Below are 17,829 nucleotides of genomic sequence, written 5' to 3' on the forward strand. Positions count from 1 at the left end.
TTACACAGGCCTGCCTGAGTCTCACTTTTTAGAGCAACTCAACTCTGGGGCTTAAACAGAAAAGTAAAGAGTTGCTTATCAATTGGTCATGGGTTCCCAGGTTGGAAGCAGCGAGTTCTCCTGGAGCCATTCATCTTTTAACCTTTACAATTGTTCCTTCCCCTTATGCCACCAGTGACATGCTGAAAAGTAGATGGCCCCTTCTGACAGAAAGTTAATCCAGTTGAAGCTCATTGAGATCATTTGGACAAGTTAGATCATTGTTGGCATCCTTCAGTCTTCAGACTATGGTATCGCGCTCTGAATTGTGTTCTGGAGTGGAGTGTCCCCTCCAGTGCGCAAAGCCTGGGTAAAGTAGATATGGAGGATAGACTGTTACCCATGCAGCAAATCCCTCCTCTCCACATCGCTGAAATGGTCCATTGTTAAGGCAGAAGTCAATACAGTTGGTTCCAGCGGCGTCGCAGGAGTTGCCAGAGCATGACTGTGTACAGCCACGAACTGCCCCAGGGACTCCGGCTCCTGATTTTGCCTTGAGGTTGACTCCTGAAGCCTTTTCCATAACTGGATGTAGCCACAAGGCAGTGGAGGTTTGGGATCAAGAGTTTTCCTTCTCTTAGATGAGCTGCCTTCCCAGGCTGACGGGTCCCTTCTAACCAGTGGTTGTTTAGTCGCCTCTTATGACAAGTACAGCCAAACTGAGGGCCTATTCTTATCCCCAGCCCCCAGGGGAAACAAGTTAGAACTGAACTTGTTATACATGCATGTGATGAAACGCCATTGGTTGATGTTGAGGAAAAACACACACACAGTAGGGGGGAATGCTTAATTTCACCCTTCCCTGATGCCTTTTCTGTGCAACTTGATTTGTCCCCCTGAGAGGTTCTAAACACGTCAGATGTCTTCCAGGGAGTTCTCATGGCAGAAGAAATACCATTTCCCAATTAAATTGTTCTCAAGCTTGTGGGGAAAACGCGGCAAGTGCTAACTGAGGCAAAAGAAACTGATGAGGAAAGGAAGTGCAGAAATCCTGGTTGAGCTCTAAACATTGCTGGCTGAAGAAATGTTAAAATGTCTGCCATGAGACTCAAGCTCAGTGATCTCTGGAATAAGGCATATTGATACCTTGAAAAGAGGATTGCACAGATTTCTGGAGGAAAAGTCAATCAAAGATTCAAGATCCCTTTTCAAGGTATATTAGATATAGGCTGCAATCCTAACCACACTTTCTGGAGAGTAAGCCCCATTGAACAAAGTAGGACTGACTTCTGAGTAGACCTGGTTAGGATTGTGCCCATACAGTACTAACTCCCCCCCCCAGAAATGGTATGCTATTTTTTCTTCATTTGGAGGGGCGCTACTTACCTGAAATGTGAATTACCTAGTCACCTATGGTTGACATGAGACAACTAATTAACTGTTGTCAGCTAAAGCATTCATATGCCTTATTTTGCTAGTGTTCAACGAATATATATAGCAGTGCTCTAGATGGCAGCTTTCCCTCTCTCACCCTCTTTTTCACAAAACAAGCACCCTCTATAGCCTGAAGACTTAGTGTCGATTCCATTTCTTTTTTTAAAAGTGCTGAATATTATTTCTTTTCTAAATAAATGCATGTTTCTTCCAATACGCAAGTGATGCAAGTTTATCTTAATCATCTGCATTCTGTGGCAGGCATTTATCATCAGTTTGTTAATAGGGAAATGGCATCTTCAGTTTCTGCTGATTATTGTACTGCTGGCCATTAACCCATTTCTGCCCACAACACGGGTATACACATCTGATTTATTATTTAGTTATTCACATTTTTATACTGTCGTTCCTCCAAAGAGCTCAGGGTGGTGTACACAGCTGCTCCCCTCCTTTTGTCCTCACAACAACCCTGTGAGGTAGGTTTGGCTGAGAGAAAGTGACTGGCCCAAGGTCACCCAGGAAGCTTCATGGCTGAGGGGGATTCGAACCTGGATCTTCCAGGTCTAAGCCCACCTCCCAAAGAACATAAGAACAGCTCCACTGGATCAGGCCATAGGCCCATCTAGTCCAGTTTCCTGTATCTCACAGCGGCCCACCAAATGCCCCAGGGAGCACACCAGATAACAACAGACCTCATCCTGGTGCCCTCCCCTGCATCTGGCATTCTGACGTAACCCATTTCTAAAATCAGGAGGTTGCGCATACACATCATGGCTTGTACCCCATAATGGATTTTACCTCCAGAAACTTGTCCAATCCCCTTTTAAAGGCGTCCAGGCTAGACACCATCACAACATCCTGTGGCAAGGAGTTCCACAGACCAACCACACGCTGAGTAAAGAAATATTTTCTTTTGTCTGTTCTAACTCTCCCAACACTCAATTTTAGTGGATATCCCCTGGTTCTGGTGTTATGTAAGAGTGTAAAGAGCATCTCCCTATCCACTCTGTCCATCCCCTGCATAATTTTGTATGTCTCAATCATATCCCCCCTCAGGCGTCTCTTTTCTAGGCTGAAGAGGCCCAAACGCCGTAGCTTTTCCTCATAAGGAAGGTGCCCCAGCCCCGTAATCATCTTAGTCGCTCTCTTTTGCACCTTTTCCATTTCCACTATGTCTTTTTTGAGATGCGGCGACCAGAACTGGACACAATACTCCAGGGGTGGCCTTACCATCGATTTGTACAACGGCATTATAATATTAGCCGTTTTCTTCTCAATACCCTTCCTAATGATCCCAAGCATAGAATTGGCCTTCTTCACTGCCGCCGCACATTGGGTCGACACTTTCATCGACCTGTCCACCACCACCCCAAGATCTCTCTCCTGATCTGTCACAGACAGCTCAGAACCCATCAGCCTATATCTAAAGCTTTGATTTTTTTTGCCCCAATGTGCATGACTTTACACTTACTGACATTGAAGCACATCTGCCATTTTGCTGCCCATTCTGCCAGTCTGGAGAGATCCTTCTGGAGCTCCTCACAATCACTTCTGGTCTTCACCACTCGGAAAAGTTTGGTGTCGTCTGCAAACTTTGCAACCTCACTGCTCAACCCTGTCTCCAGGTCATTTATGAAGAGGTTGAAAAGCACCGGTCCCAGGACAGATCCTTGGGGCACACCGCTTTTCACTTCTCTCCATTGTGAAAATTGCCCATTGACACCCACTCTCTGCTTCCTGGCCTCCAACCAGTACTCAATCCATGAGAGGACCTGTCCTCTAATTCCCTGACTGTGGAGTTTTTTCAGTAGCCTTTGGCGAGGGACCGTGTCGAACGCCTTCTGAAAGTCCAGATACTGTATATAATATCCACGGGTTCTCCCGCATCCACATGCCTGTTGACCTTTTCAAAGAATTCTATAAGATTTGTGAGGCAAGACTTACCCTTACAGAAGCCATGCTGATTCTCCCTCAGCAAGGCCTGTTCAGCTATGTGTTTTGAGATCCTATCTTTGATGAGGCATTCCACCATCTTACCCGGTATAGATGTTAGGCTGACCGGCCTATAGTTTCCCGGATCCCCCCTCTTTCCCTTTTTAAAGATAGGCATGACATTTGCTATCCTCCACTACACCACCCTGGCTCTCATTTGATCCCAGTTGCGTATAGGCAATAGGACAGAAATGTTCACAGATTTTCAATAAAAGAAAATGTTGTTTTTGGATAGGACATCATCTTTTTTCTTTTTAGTACCACACTACTAAGGAAGTAGGTCTCACCTTAATATCGTATCCAGTTATTTCAGTAATTAAACAGAAAACTTGAATCTCACTTTAACATTTCCAACACCCAGTCCTCAACCACAAGTATTAATCCTAGCCCGAGTTAAAGAAAAATTTAATAAAATTGATTAGTATAATTGAAATTGTTGGCTCCCTGATACAAATGTAATTACATCTTTAGTGTTACATACTTTTACATTTTAAAAACTCAAACAGGATTTTAATTATAAGTGCTTTATTTGGACCACGCTTTCATCCAGCTTTATATTTTTAACCTACCAATACAAGGTTCATTAAAAGCTGGGAAAGCAGACTCATTGGCAGTATCAAGAACCTACAAATAGAACTGCATTATGTTTTCTCTGAAAAAATATAAAGATTTTCACAAGCCTAGATACCTCAATCTGATTTACAACTTCATGCATTAGACAAAAATTTTGCGTGGTCTGCTCTTTCTTAGTAGGACACTCATGGTCCATGGAAATGTTTTCGATTTACAAAACTAGAATGCATAATGATTTGCATAACTAATCAGTGTTCAGTGGTCCTGAGTATTCTGAGAGCATAATGTAGCCTTGTTCAGACAGTCGGTCTCCTGGAAAGTAAATGTGTGGGGCAGGGGGCTTGCCAGGGATATGTAATCTAGCACTGCACTCACTGATGACACATGTGCGAGCCCCGTCCCTGCCCTCCATGTAGTCAGCATTTATCTGCAGAGATAAACACTGACTGCCATCCTCAACTGTTCCAGGAGAGAAACTCTCCCTGCATTCAGCGTTCATCCCTGCAGATAAACGCTGAATGCATGTGGTGGAAGATAAGCTTTGTTTGTGCAAATCATCAGCTGGATTGGGGCTACATTGCACATTCGTAGCTACTCCGTGTAAGACTAAACACCTGACTCAGGTCTCTAGTCCAGGATCTTTTATAAGAATCCTAGGAGGTACTAGGTGGTCTACTATCTCCTGCCCACTTTGGCACATACAAAAGATCTGTGTGAACCTCCATGGATTTTTAAAAAAGGAAATATGTAAAATCAGCCTTCTGCTCTCTAATGAAGAACAGAACGCTAGTGCTCTGGAAAAATCATTGCATTTGGCATCTGTTAATTTCTGAAGGGGCAGATTTTTTTTTCCTTTAAAATTAACTAGCTTTTATGAATCAGCCTACAAAGGAATAGCCTTGTTCAAGCTCTGTCAACTAGGTGACTCTTTAAAAAAGGGGGGTGGAGGGGGAAGAGATCATTTGATGCTTTATGATGGAGCAGAAAAACAGATTTGCTGCAGTAAATCAGCAGGGAAAGTATAAATCCCCCACGTACACCTACTCACTGCTTCAGAAAAGAAAAGAAAAAAAACCTTGGTGCATGCACATCTAAGAACATGAACATAAACCATTTCATTTAAAATGGCTAAAGACACTGTGTTACAGCAAGAAAGATCCATACACACAAATGAACTGCTGTGCCCACAGTTGAGGCCCTTCTGCATTTCAGTGCCTACCTGAGCCCTACTGAACAGGCTGGCAGGGACCATGAGAGGAGGGTAAGGGGGTTGATTTGTACCCAGGCCCAGGATCAAAAAGAGGGCCCTGAAGCCAAAGAAGGGGGCACAGAAATTTCTTGGGATCTGGCATCTCTCTTGAACTCGCTGCCCACGTGGGATGCTGGGTGTGCTACTGCAGGAATGCATGCATGACACTCCTTAACACAGGGCACAATCCTCACCCCTTATGTCAGTGCTTTCCAGCAGCGGCATAGCGGTGCCAATGTGACATGTGCTGCATCCTGCAGTTGGGTGTCACTCACAGAGGCCTCCTCAAAGGAAGGGAATGTTTGTTTTCTTACTTCAGAGCTGCATTGCCCTTAGGTCAGTGCCGGAAAGCACTGACATAAGGGGTGAGGATTGCGCCCACAGTGTCAGATCTGGGAGGAAGCTGGCCTGCGACAGTTGCTTTTTGGCTTGTGGATCTGCTAACCGTGAAGGAGTGTATAGGAGCTCAGGCACACAGCTGTGGGGCTACATGCAGAAGTAAGTTTTAGTACACACAGGCCACTTTCCATTCTAGTGTGAGCCTAAATAGAATGATGCTGACTTCCTGTAATGATTTCCTATGTTTAAAAGATTTTAGAGAAAAACTTTAAAAGGGTGTTTGGTTTTCTGTATTGCTGTATCTAGCTGCTGACACTGTGCGGGTGGGTAAACCCAGTAGACCTAGGCTCCAAAGACTTTTCCAGCTGTTGCCACCCTCTACCACCCTGTTTTGCCCTCCCCCGCCCCCATTCTGCTCATCCCTGTTGCCACTCTCCCCTTGCTCTGTTTCTGCCCCTCCCTCTTCGGGAAAGGGCCCAAAAGAAACTTTGTAGCCCCTGCTAAAATTCCTCTCAGAGGCTCTGCAGCCTGGGTGTGCATTTTGATGTGAATGGAGATGCACATCCACGTTGAAGTTCACTGCTTGTTCTGCGCTGACTAACTGGCAATGACAATAACTGGATCACAGCCAGTGGAACTCAGCTAGCATATTTCCCCCAATTCAATAAGAGGAAACCAAAAATACCCAAATGTGTGAAATCATAAGGAAAGCAGACATAAGGAAATAGGCATAGCTTATAGGAATATGGACTGGGCAGGAATAGCATTACTGGCAGTGCTTTTTAAATGCAACACATGGGGGGACAGGACACCACTGCAATATGCTGGCCTTCCCTGGTCCTATGTAGGACCAAATGATGCTGCAACCAGCCTCAGAGCCAAAGGGAACAGTGAGAAACACAGAGGGACAATCTGTGAGGCTTGCAACAGCCCAGCTAGTGTGCCCCTTCATCTACATTCTGGAGCCATGAAAATGCCATTTACATGTAAGGAGTAAACACTTCCAATTTGGAGGCTGAACTTAATAGAGCAGCTAAAGGGATGATGAAGTGTTGCCTTCTTGGCCTTTGGCTCTGTGGCCTCTTGCCATCGGACCTGTAAAATAGTCATGTAACCGGTCAGCCTTTTCTTAAATGCAAAGAAGTAAACAGAAATAAACACTGACCATGGAACGGTGGTCTCAACTCTTAGACTATGAGAGCACTTGGAGTGCCTGGAGCCTCACCGTATGCATTTCCATGCAGAAGTAAGTCTTATTATCATCAGTGGGGGTTACTCCCAGGTAACCATGGATAGGATTGCAGCCTTTATATCTTCTGTCACACATGTAATGCTGACCTTAGGAGTATCACAAAAAACAAAACCAGTCAACAGTCACTTTGGAGCAGAGCTCAGTATGGACTGATGGAAGTTGGAGGCATGTCAGTGGCCTTCCCTGTGAAAACTTCAGCTTGCATGAGAGTGCTTCACATGACTTCTGAGTAAGGCCAGTCCAGATCTTTTCCTAGGGGTTATGGGAATCTCTTTTCATGCAAGCTTTTAAAATGGAAGAAACAAGTTTAAGGAAACCTCCCATTGTAGCATGTTGTACTAATAACCACTCAGATCCCTTGTGACTATATCTGAAGTATTTGTTTAAGAACCATCCCAGCGCTCCTGAGAAAGCATGAGCATTAGTGTACTGGCTAAAGGCCAAATTAAACATGACATTAAATGTATCATCTTGTACATAGAGGCTTGCCTTTAGTCTGTCAAATAACAAACAGCCATGCAGTGTAATGATTTGGATCAGGACCGCAGCGTGGAGGTAGGCCTATTTAATCCTTTATTTCTACACTTATTTTCCTAATGAAAATTTTGGAACTGGGGGAGGGCCGGCAGTGAGCGGTCCCAGAGCAGGCAGGCGGGGGAGTTGGAGACGGGGCCAGGATCCGGCGGTTATGCCAGAACCTGACCCCATTCCTGGGTGGCCTATGGCAGTCCTGGGCTGCTTGGATTTGCGCCACCTCATCATTGGGGCTGCTACGGCTCTCCCCAGGGTAATGGAAAAATTTTCCCCTTGCCTTGGGCCGAGCCTCAGACAGCCCAAACTTGCACTGACCTGCCTGTTCCAGCGCAAGTTAGGATTGGGCTGTTAAAGTCATTACATGTCCTAAAGAAACCCATGGTCTCTCAGTCCCCACTCTGGAATATGGGGTAATAATTTCAGCCCACTTGGGAAGACCTTTACACAGATTACTGAGGTAATGTATGTTAAATGTTCAGAACCCTCAACATCTCAACACAGTTGTCAAGTAGTAGTAATACTAGAAAGTCACTTGATAATTGCTCATTTTCTGCAATTCACCTTCTGAACTGGATTACATATTGGCAACCTTCAGTCTCGAAAGACTGTGGTATCGCGCTCTGAAAGGTGGTTCTGGCACAGCGTCCAGTGTGGCTGAAAAGGCCAATCCAAGAGTGACAATCCCTTCCACACCGGGAGCAAGTGCAGTCTGTCCCTGGTCTGTCTCCCTGGCTATGGGCCTTCCTTCTTTGCCTCTTAGCCTCAGACTGTTGGCCAAGTGTCTCTTCAAACTGGGAGAGGCCTTGCTGCACAGCCTGCCTCCAAGCGGGCCGCTCAGAGGCCAGGGTTTCCCACTTGTTAAGGTCCATTCCTAAGGCCTTCAGATCCCTCTTGCAGATGTCCTTGTATCGCAGCTGTGGTCTGCCTGTAGGGCGCTTTCCTTGCACGAGTTCTCCATAGAGGAGATCCTTTGGGATCCGCCCATCATCCATTCTCACGACATGACCGAGCCAACGCAGGCGTCTCTGTTTCAGCAGTGAATACATGCTAGGGATTCCAGCACGTTCCAGGACTGTGTTGTTTGGAACTTTGTCCTGCCAGGTGATGCCGAGGATGCGTCGGAGGCAGCGCATGTGGAAAGCGCATTACTGGATTGCGCATGAACTGGATTACACATATACATTCAAACCAATCAGCTCAGATGAATTTAAAAATTAGAAATATATGACTTTATCCTTTCAGTAACTCTTTAGCTAATTGAATGATGCTTGCATTTGGAAATAATCTTAAATTCCTAGCCAATTATGTCTTTAAAATGTATGTGATTTTTACTTCCTCCTGGGATGCCAGAATGGCTTAATTCGCTTTGCCATTTAGAGAATTAGAAGTAATTGCCTCAGGGAGAAAAAAACTGAACCCAAATAAATACCATCCTTCCTTCCCCCCCCTTTGTTGGCAAAAGTCAGGCTATCATTTTAGCAGTCAAATGTTTGCTTGCCAAAACCTACCCAAAATATAACTGAGAACCCTCTTAACTCTTCACATACCACACCCTGAATCGTACCCTTTTTGATGAGAGTGAAATCTCTCATCAAGGACAGTCTGTAATAACTTCAACAGTCTGAAACACACACACCCCCTCACTTCTTCACAAATTAAAGCTGAATTGAATTGGGATGTGCATCATATTTACATGTTTTGAAATCCTGCAGTGACTCATTTATCTGCCATTAAAAGTTTACATTTCATACATGTGGGTTCAGATGCTTCACCGCACTGTGCTACACTCCCACGGGATCCTGGGAAGGCAGGTCTGTTCTTGTATTCCTTTTTGTGTGCACTGACTGATAGGGTCACTCAGAAACAAGCACGTAGGATGATTCTGAGTGGTGCACATGTAGGTGGAATCTCATTGCTCCCCACACTCATTTTGAATGGGCATTTTTGAGGCTGTTCGACACAGCAACAGCTGTGTGAATAAAATGCTGGGGGGGCGGGTGGAGTGGGGGGGGAAAGGCACAAAACTGTTCCTGACAAAGTGGATTGGATTTGAAAAGCTATGGCATAACTTCAGAGTGTGGAACAGTATATAGTCTGTTGCAGAACTACTCAGTACGGATGTTAAGCCACGTAATAAAATTCACATTTTCAGCAAAACTGGGTCTAGGTCTAGCTTGTAGAATTTGTGACTCACTGCTCTGGATGCAGCCAGTCTGACCACCAGTCACAGGAAGCAGTGCAAACAAGAGTGGTGTCAAATCGCTGGTGGATTGCAGTATATGTGTGCTGTGCGTGGTTGGTGGCTCACAAGTTGTGCATCACTGGGCCAGATTTTCAAAACTGCTTAACACATAATTGATCTAGCAAATCTAACAAAAACTAAGTGCTCTGACAAGACTGCCACATTTTCCTGAACATTAACTTTTCAAAAATAATTATAAGGGTTATGATTGCGCAGGGGGGTGGGGGGAGTTGAAGATTTGCACTGGAAAAAAACAGTGGGCAAAGAAGGGATTAAGAACTTCCTCCTCTCCTCCCCACTGCTTCTCTGCTTAAAATCATCCCCTTGCAAAGCTGCTTTGACTTAATAAATGAACCTGAAGTTTATTTTAAGTCATTTGCTCAGTATATGTTGGCACATCCCTCCCTCCCAAAACAAATGGTGTATAATAGAAACAGTGAGCTTTTGATTCATTGCTAGGCACATCTATAATTTCAATTGCAAAACTAGGCCCAAAACGTCACTAAGGGACAAGGTATGAGCACTGGTGTTGCTAGGGGAGTGCGGTCCGCACCGGGTGACACGCACGGGGGGGTGACGCGCACTTGGGGGGTGACACACTAAAATTGTTTCGGCTAGGAGTAACCCCATCATATTATATACCATTGGATGCGGAATTTCGAATGCAATGCAAAAAACCAGAATGAAATATCTCCTTTCTATCAAAAGTTATGGTAAAAAACTGGAGAACAAAAAATGTATGGATCTCTATGGAAAGTGAAAGTGAGCCGTATTGTGTGTTTACTCGCGAGTAGATGAACTTACCTTAGTCTGTCGGAAAGGGCAGGCTGAGAGGAATCCAACGATACCAGAATGGTCCTGATCCAATGAATGCAGCCCCAAAAAACACCTGAGAAGGTAGTCCGTCCCTCCAAGCAGATGAGCCAGATGGTTGCGTGTACTCGCAAGTAAGCAAACGTGCCTTGGCTGGTGGTCAGGCCAGGCAAAGGGGAATCTGAAGCCACCAGAATGGTCCTGATCTGATAGGACTGGAGTTCAACAAATGCTCCAGAAGCTTCCCCCCCAACTAAAAAGGATCAAAACAGAGGCTTCAGCTGATAAAGTGAACTTTTTTGAGAATTGCAAAGCCAGGTGGATCCTGACAGTGATCTGGTTTAAACAGAAGTTGTTAAATTGAACTGGGCACTGGGTAGGGCTGAAAACCTTACTGGTTTTGGAGGGGGGGGGTGTGTTATTGCCGGCAGGCTACAGAAAAAATTCACTTGGTGGACCAAGTCTGGCTTCTACTTATTTAATTATTTGTTTTACTTTAATTATTTATACTTATTTATTTTAATTTGCCTGATGATGTCACTTCCACCATGACATCACTTCTGGTGGCTCTTGGACAGAAGTCTTTCTAAAAAGAAGGTCCCACTGCTAAAAGTTTGAGAACTGCTGCAATAAGGTATTAATAAGTTAGTAAGTAGGGTGTGTGTGTGTGTGTGTGTGACACCACTAGTGACCAAAATCACTAAAATCTCAGTTTGGTGGAATAATACCATCATATTATATATCATTCAATGCGTAATTTCATGCAGAATGTGTTCTATCTTTGTTCTATCAAAAGTTACAGCCAAAAAACCAGTGGGGGCGGAGTGATGTTACATCACCACGCCCACCACCTTGGGTGTTGCCCCGCCCACTGCAGGGGGGGTGACGTGCTGGCATCCCGCATCGGGTGACGCGAACCCTAGTGACGCCACTGGGTATGAGCTCTCTTTTTGCCTTACATCGGTCTTCATCTTATGATGAAAATGAATCTCTCCTTTTGTGAAATTCCATTTTCACCAAGTATTCAAGCTCATTAGTTTTGCATACAATATTGTCCTTATTAAAAAAATTAACGGTCCTTCAGTTTGTCTTCCGGTCCATTTCTACACTATCCTTTTGCATTTTGGGCGGGGGTGGGTGCGTGGGGTGTTGGACTATGTGCATGCATATATATCACGTGCACATAATGTGATTGTATATAACCAAGTGCACATATGCCTTTGCTATCTGTTTTGTTGCATTTCATCCTAATTCCTTTGGCATGTATCAGCCCATGTAGATATTGGAGACAAATCTTTCCTTTCTCCTTCTCTCCTTGCTTGATTAGCCAGTGACTATCAGCCACTATAAACTGCCTGTTATGACAGCCACTGTCAGGCCTCTGATGCTGTCAGGAATGCCTGATGGCCCAGAGGTGCACAATCTCCTAGTCTCCCTACAGTAAACACACATGATCAGAAATTAGATTTTTTTTTTAATGTGTCAGAAAAAATGTCCGTTCTGTTAGTTGGGAAAGTGTACAGTTTGCTTTTTACATTAGTAAAAAGACTTGATAGTGAAGCTCTTCCCTGAATTTTGTAACCAGACTGTGGCAACTGGAGGCCTAAGAACGTTCAGAAAAAAAACATTCAGAAAAAAAAAAATCATTCTGTTATGTATTTGGGATTGTTGAATGGTTGGTGCTCCTTATGGAGCTCTTTTTTTTAGGTTGTCAATGTTGTGTGTGTGTGAAAACAAAAGCTGTGTCAAGTCACAAGTGGACCGCCATAGATGTTATATGGTCAGGGTGACCAGATGCAATGGAGGACACAGTGCCTATGCCTTTATTATAGAGAAGAGGGGATTTTGGCAGGTGCAGCTTTTTAAACCTTTCCATGTTGAGCTGCACCTGCCAAAATTCCCTTTTCTCTGCAATGGTTATAAAGGTACTGTATAGGCATGGTGTCCTCCATTGCATCTGGTCACACTGGACATAGTAGATCCAGGCATGGCCACCTGCCATGAAATCCCTTACTCTGTAGTACTCTGCAGAGTAGGAAAGGGACAGTCTGAACTTTCTCTTTCTCACTCCGACGAAGGGGAGCACCTCTCTTGGAGGCTTAGGATATAGTGCAACGTTTTGTACTGTGAACTCACATGTGCATCATGAACGGCATTTTAATTATTATCCACCCCAGTTCTGAACATTTTGGCACTGCGGGAGATATCTGTTGCCTCTAATTTTTTATTCCAACACATGGGCTATATCACATTAAGACCATGTAATTCCTTAACGGGGAGAATGCTGCTCAACAGATGGTAAAAACCTGTGTGAAGTGTCAATACTAGAAAAAGCTGCAAACCAAGTGCAAAGCCTTTTAAATTAACACCCAAAATTGGATCAACAAAGAATTGCAACAGGTGGAGAAATCTCAGTGCTCCCTCTTTCCTCCTTCTCATTCACTCTCACTTTCTTTTGTATTCCAAGGTGTAAAGAGAAAAATGTTACACAAAACAGCAAGAACCATGAAAACGTGATACATTTTAGTACTACACCCAATGCTATCAAACACTCAATAATTAACTTGATACTAAAGTAGGTTTTCAAAGTGTCTATGTCAGAATTTCTCAACCAGCAATATGGGTACCACCAGTGGTACTTGAGGTGGTGTCTGGTGGTATTTGTGGGACCCCTGGACACTTGCTGCCCGGCAGCAAGACCAGGGATGCGACACAATGAACAGCTGTAGGAGGCTCTGAAGCATGCCTTTACATGCTCAAAAAAGCCCTCCTGTCCATCCTGAGCCTCTTAGTGGTGTTTGTCATGTTTCATCTGGCCTCCCAAACTAGAAGTAACTGACAATAATGTCATCACCAGTCACTTCCAGTGGTACTTTGAATGGGTGGACCATGTGAAGTGGTATGGTGGAGGATGAGCACTGAGAAACACTGGTCTATGTGGGGCCAAAGTCTGCACTCTGTTCTGTCTTTGTAACTGTCTTTGATTATAAAGGCATAAGATTAGCTTGATTAACGTGGTCAATATGCCCATTTTCCAAATAGCACAATTAGCAAATTAGTACCGGAAGTCTAATTTACATTAGAAATTTTTTAAAATAACACAGGCTGCAATCCTAACCCACACTTTCATGAGAGTAAACCCCATTGAACAAAATAGGACTTCTTTTTTTTAATTTATTTTTTATTATTTTCCAAAATAAAAACAAACAACATAAACACATAACAAACACAAACTCAATACACAACACACACACACACACACACACACACACACACACACACACACCCACCATTGGAGGGTGCAGGCAATCAATATATCTAATCATATCTACTCTTCTAATCTTGTTCTTCTTCTAGCTTAGCCTCTTAATATCATTTATCTATCATATCATATCTTGTTAATATATCATGTATACAATATATTCATCTAAATGCCCTATCTTATACATCTACAACTTCATTTTCAACCAAGCATAAAATGATCTCCATTCCTCTATCTGTGTCGGTTTACGCTGTTGATCCAAAGTCTCTGTAAGCCTATCCATTTCCGTCACATTCATTATTTTCTCTATTAATTCATCTTTCGTTGGAATTTTAATAACTTTCCAGTATCTAGCATATAAAATCCTTATAGCAGTTAATATCATAATAACTAAATACACATCATTTTCTTTATCTATAATATCTTTATTATATAATATTACTTTATAATATCTAAGATAATATTAAGCAAATAACTTTTGCAATTGAAGGAAGACTTTCTTTCATTTTTCAGGTGAATTTAAGCCATTTATGTTGACAAATACTCCATCCTGCCTTAACCATCATGTTCCTTTTTATTCTTCACCTTCTCTTTTTGTCTTCTTGTTGCTATCGGTGAGTGCCTCCTTGCCCCTCTAGTTTCTTACTTCTCTGATTCCTCAACTGTCTCTGAATCATCTTATTTCTTTTCTTCCCGCTCCATTTCTACACTTTCTAGTTCTTTTCTTCTCAATTCCTGTTCCTCATTTTCTTCATTTCTCGTCTCACCTTTCATCACTGTTCTCCAAAAATTTTCTGCTTTCATTGTTGAATTTATATTATATCTCTGTGACTGGAATTGAAAAAACATACCTTCTGGGAGAAGCCATCTATATGGAATTTGCTTTCCTCTTAAAAATTTTACTAGCTCTTCATATTCTTTTCTCTTCTTTCTCACTCTCCATGGGACATGTCTCAGAATTTTCACTTTGCTACCCTCCACCATCCATTCCTTTCCCTGTGAGATCTTCAATATTTTATCTCTGTAATAAGTTCTGATGAATTTCACATGAATTTCTCTTGGTAGTTCATGTTTTCTTAGATAGAAAGTGCTCACTCTTCTCGCTGAATCCAGATCCATGAATATCTCCTCTGTTGGCGTATTGATCCACTCTGATATTAAATCACCAATCAGACGTCATGTATCTTCCCCTTTCTGTTCTGGTACATTTTGTATTCTCACCACTCGAGCTGCACTCTCCATCTGAATTTCCTCTGAAGTTGCCTCTCCATCATATTGGTTTTGTTCTATCTCCAGTATTCTAGATTGATCTTTTGTTGTCTTTTTTTCTAATTTTCTAATCTTTTGTGCATTCTCATCTGCTTGATCTTTAATGGCTTTCAGTTGCACACTAAGATCATTTAGTTGTTTAATTAAAACATCCAGACTAGCTTGAACCTGCAAAAATTGATTTGTGTGCTGCTGTCCCATCATCACTGATTTTTCTAAATTGTCTTGTAATGTCTGCTTCCAATCTTTCCCTTTCGGTTCCTCTTGTGTTAGTTTTCCCAAGCTTGACTCCAGGGCGGAAGAGGACTTACTGCTGAGTAGACTTACTTCTGAGTAGACCTGGTTAGGATTGTGCCCATAGTCAATTAATTGCTAACAAGCAAGCCTGTTAGATGCTGGCAACTCCCCCCCCCCCGTGTGTGTGTGTGTGTGTGTGTGTGTATACGTGTGTTCTCAGTTTTCTTACCGGCATCTTTGTTTTCAGCATTGCTTTCTCAGCCCTCAACATCAGTAGCCACTCCTATTCCCAGGAGCCTCCCTCCTCAACCCTCCTCCTATGCCATCTTAAGTAAGTAGAAGTCACCAGTCATCAGCATGGATTTTCAATGACTTTTCCCAGAAAGCCGTACCATGGGCGTCTGGGCAGACACAACTGCCCAGACTCAGAGCATCCATGTCCCCTGAACTAGGGGGACTGCACAGTACCAAGGTGGAATGGAAAGGTCCACTCACAGTACCAAAGGATTCTACTGAACCAAAGATCCGGCCATCAGACGAGGACTTAACCAGCACTTGCTTAAAGTATGCATTCCTAACCATATGCACTGGAAAGAATGGGACTTTTAAGGAGTAAACAAATTTAGGAAAATATTCCAAGCCTACAAACCCATATGCACGTACTTGGCAGTAAGTCCCACTGAACTCAGTAGGATTTACTTCTGAGCAAACATACAAAGAATTGGTTGGCAACCTTCAGTCTTGAAAGACTATGGTATAAGCCTACAGCACCCAGTATTCCCAGGCGGTCTCCCATCCAAGTACTAACCAGGCCTGACCCTGCTTAGCTTCCAAGATCAGATGAGATTGGGCATCTTCAGGGTAACAGTTGCTGCTACAAAGAATTGTGCTGTAAGTATCTTAACAGATCAAATTTAGACAATTTGTAATCCAGCTTCAAAGCTCTAGGCTGTGAAGTTGGCGAATAGTGCCTTGGCACAGTCCATTTGCATATTGATTGTGCATAAATTACTAACCATTGTGTACTACCCTAGAATCCTGAACCACTCCAGTTTTAATAAAGGAAGTAATAACAGTATACCCCTGTTCTGCTCAGCTATAGCTGAGAATGTATTGAAAAGAACACTCTATCACCATGCTGCCACTGGCATGGGCACCAAAAGCCATTTCATAGATGATTATTTGTGGTAGGTGGTGCCTGCAGTCTGGGCTTTTCATATTCCTCAGCAATCCTGTTTATGGCTCGTGACCAAAATCAAGCAACAAATATTGCATTGCCAAAATGATTCACACTTCAGAGTCAGAATAGTAGGAGTCCCTAAAAGCACACTGCTATAAAACTTGTGTAGCTTTCTTTTGAATCTGCCAAATCTTTAAACTCTTTATTTTAGACAGTTTAGGTCAGCGCTTTTCAATTGGTAAGCCGCGGCACACTGCTGTTCTGCAAAAGGTCCACAGATGCGCCACAAGAGTTTGGAGCGCAGCAGTTGAAAATAGCTGAAAAACCCTTCTGGGTTCTGCGGCTCTGTTTCTAGGGCAACTGTCTGTAGTAATGAATTGTCTGTCCCTCTTCCTCTGAAAGATGACCTAGAAACAGAGCCGCAGAACCCAGAAGAGTCTCAGGAAGCAGGAACTTTATATATATATATATATATATATATATATATATATATATATATATATATATATATCCTGTTTGAAACTGATCCATAAATACTTAAAAGTAGCTGTTTGGGGCAGCTGTGAAATAACAGTCCTCCCAAATGAAATACTAGAAGGCTCAACTGCTTCAAAGATCATCATCAGTCCATCCATCCCTCATTGTGGAAGAACTCTGTCTTACACCAGGGCTGCTCAAACCCTGACTCTGGGGCTGGATCCGGGTTTTGGGTGGATCCATCTGCCTGGTGAGCAGACCTTTTTGGTTCCGCCTGGGCTCCAGGCAAAGTCCTTTTCATTCAGAAGACAGGGATGCTCTGGGTAGTCACATCTGCCTGGATGTCCTGTCGCGTGGTCTTCTGGGATGCTGGGCAGTGGACACAACTGCCCAGAGCATCCCTGTCCTCCAAGTGAGGAGGATTTTGTGCAGAGCCTGGGCAGAATGCTTGGATGCGGTCCAGACAGGGACCCCATTCCGGGTGCACAGTGGTTGCAACTTTGACCACTGCTGCCTTATACAGTACAATCCTCTCTACTCAGAAGTAAGTCTTACTGAGTTCAGTGGGACTTGCTCCCAGGTATGTGTGGATAGGATTGCAGCCTTCCTTAGCTAGGGCATGTAAGTAAGCTAAAGACCCTATAGCTGAAGAAAACCTGTACTAGGCTGTTTGTAGTATTTAGTTCTCTAAAGTTATGGGTAGAATGCTGTTAACTGCATTTTTATTTCATTCACTCACACACATGCCCCAAATATTTCTTAGCGCTGAAGGGGGCGGTGAAGGGAAAAAAAAAGTGCAAATGTGAGAATAACTAACTTAAGCCAGTACGCAAGCCATCATATTTTCCCCTGCACTGCCTCCAGCTGCAAGCCTGAACACATTGGGATGCTCAAACTGGTAATTAACAAGTATAAAATATTTTTTGTGACCATAAGACTTCCTGTGTAAGCTGGAAACATGATGATAAATGTGCAGACAATGTCCATAGGAGGCCAA

At 43.4% G+C, this 17,829-nt stretch overlaps 1 pseudogene; it reads right to left on the minus strand.

Annotated features, from left to right (window-relative positions):
* Positions 1–15,934: 15,934 nt before the first annotated feature.
* On the minus strand, positions 15,935–16,054 carry LOC136638349 (5S ribosomal RNA; annotated as a pseudogene).
* Between the last annotated feature and the right edge of the window lie 1,775 nt (positions 16,055–17,829).

The sequence above is a fragment of the Tiliqua scincoides genome, chromosome 1, assembly GCF_035046505.1.
Source record: "Tiliqua scincoides isolate rTilSci1 chromosome 1, rTilSci1.hap2, whole genome shotgun sequence".
Classification (NCBI taxonomy): domain Eukaryota; kingdom Metazoa; phylum Chordata; class Lepidosauria; order Squamata; family Scincidae; genus Tiliqua; species Tiliqua scincoides.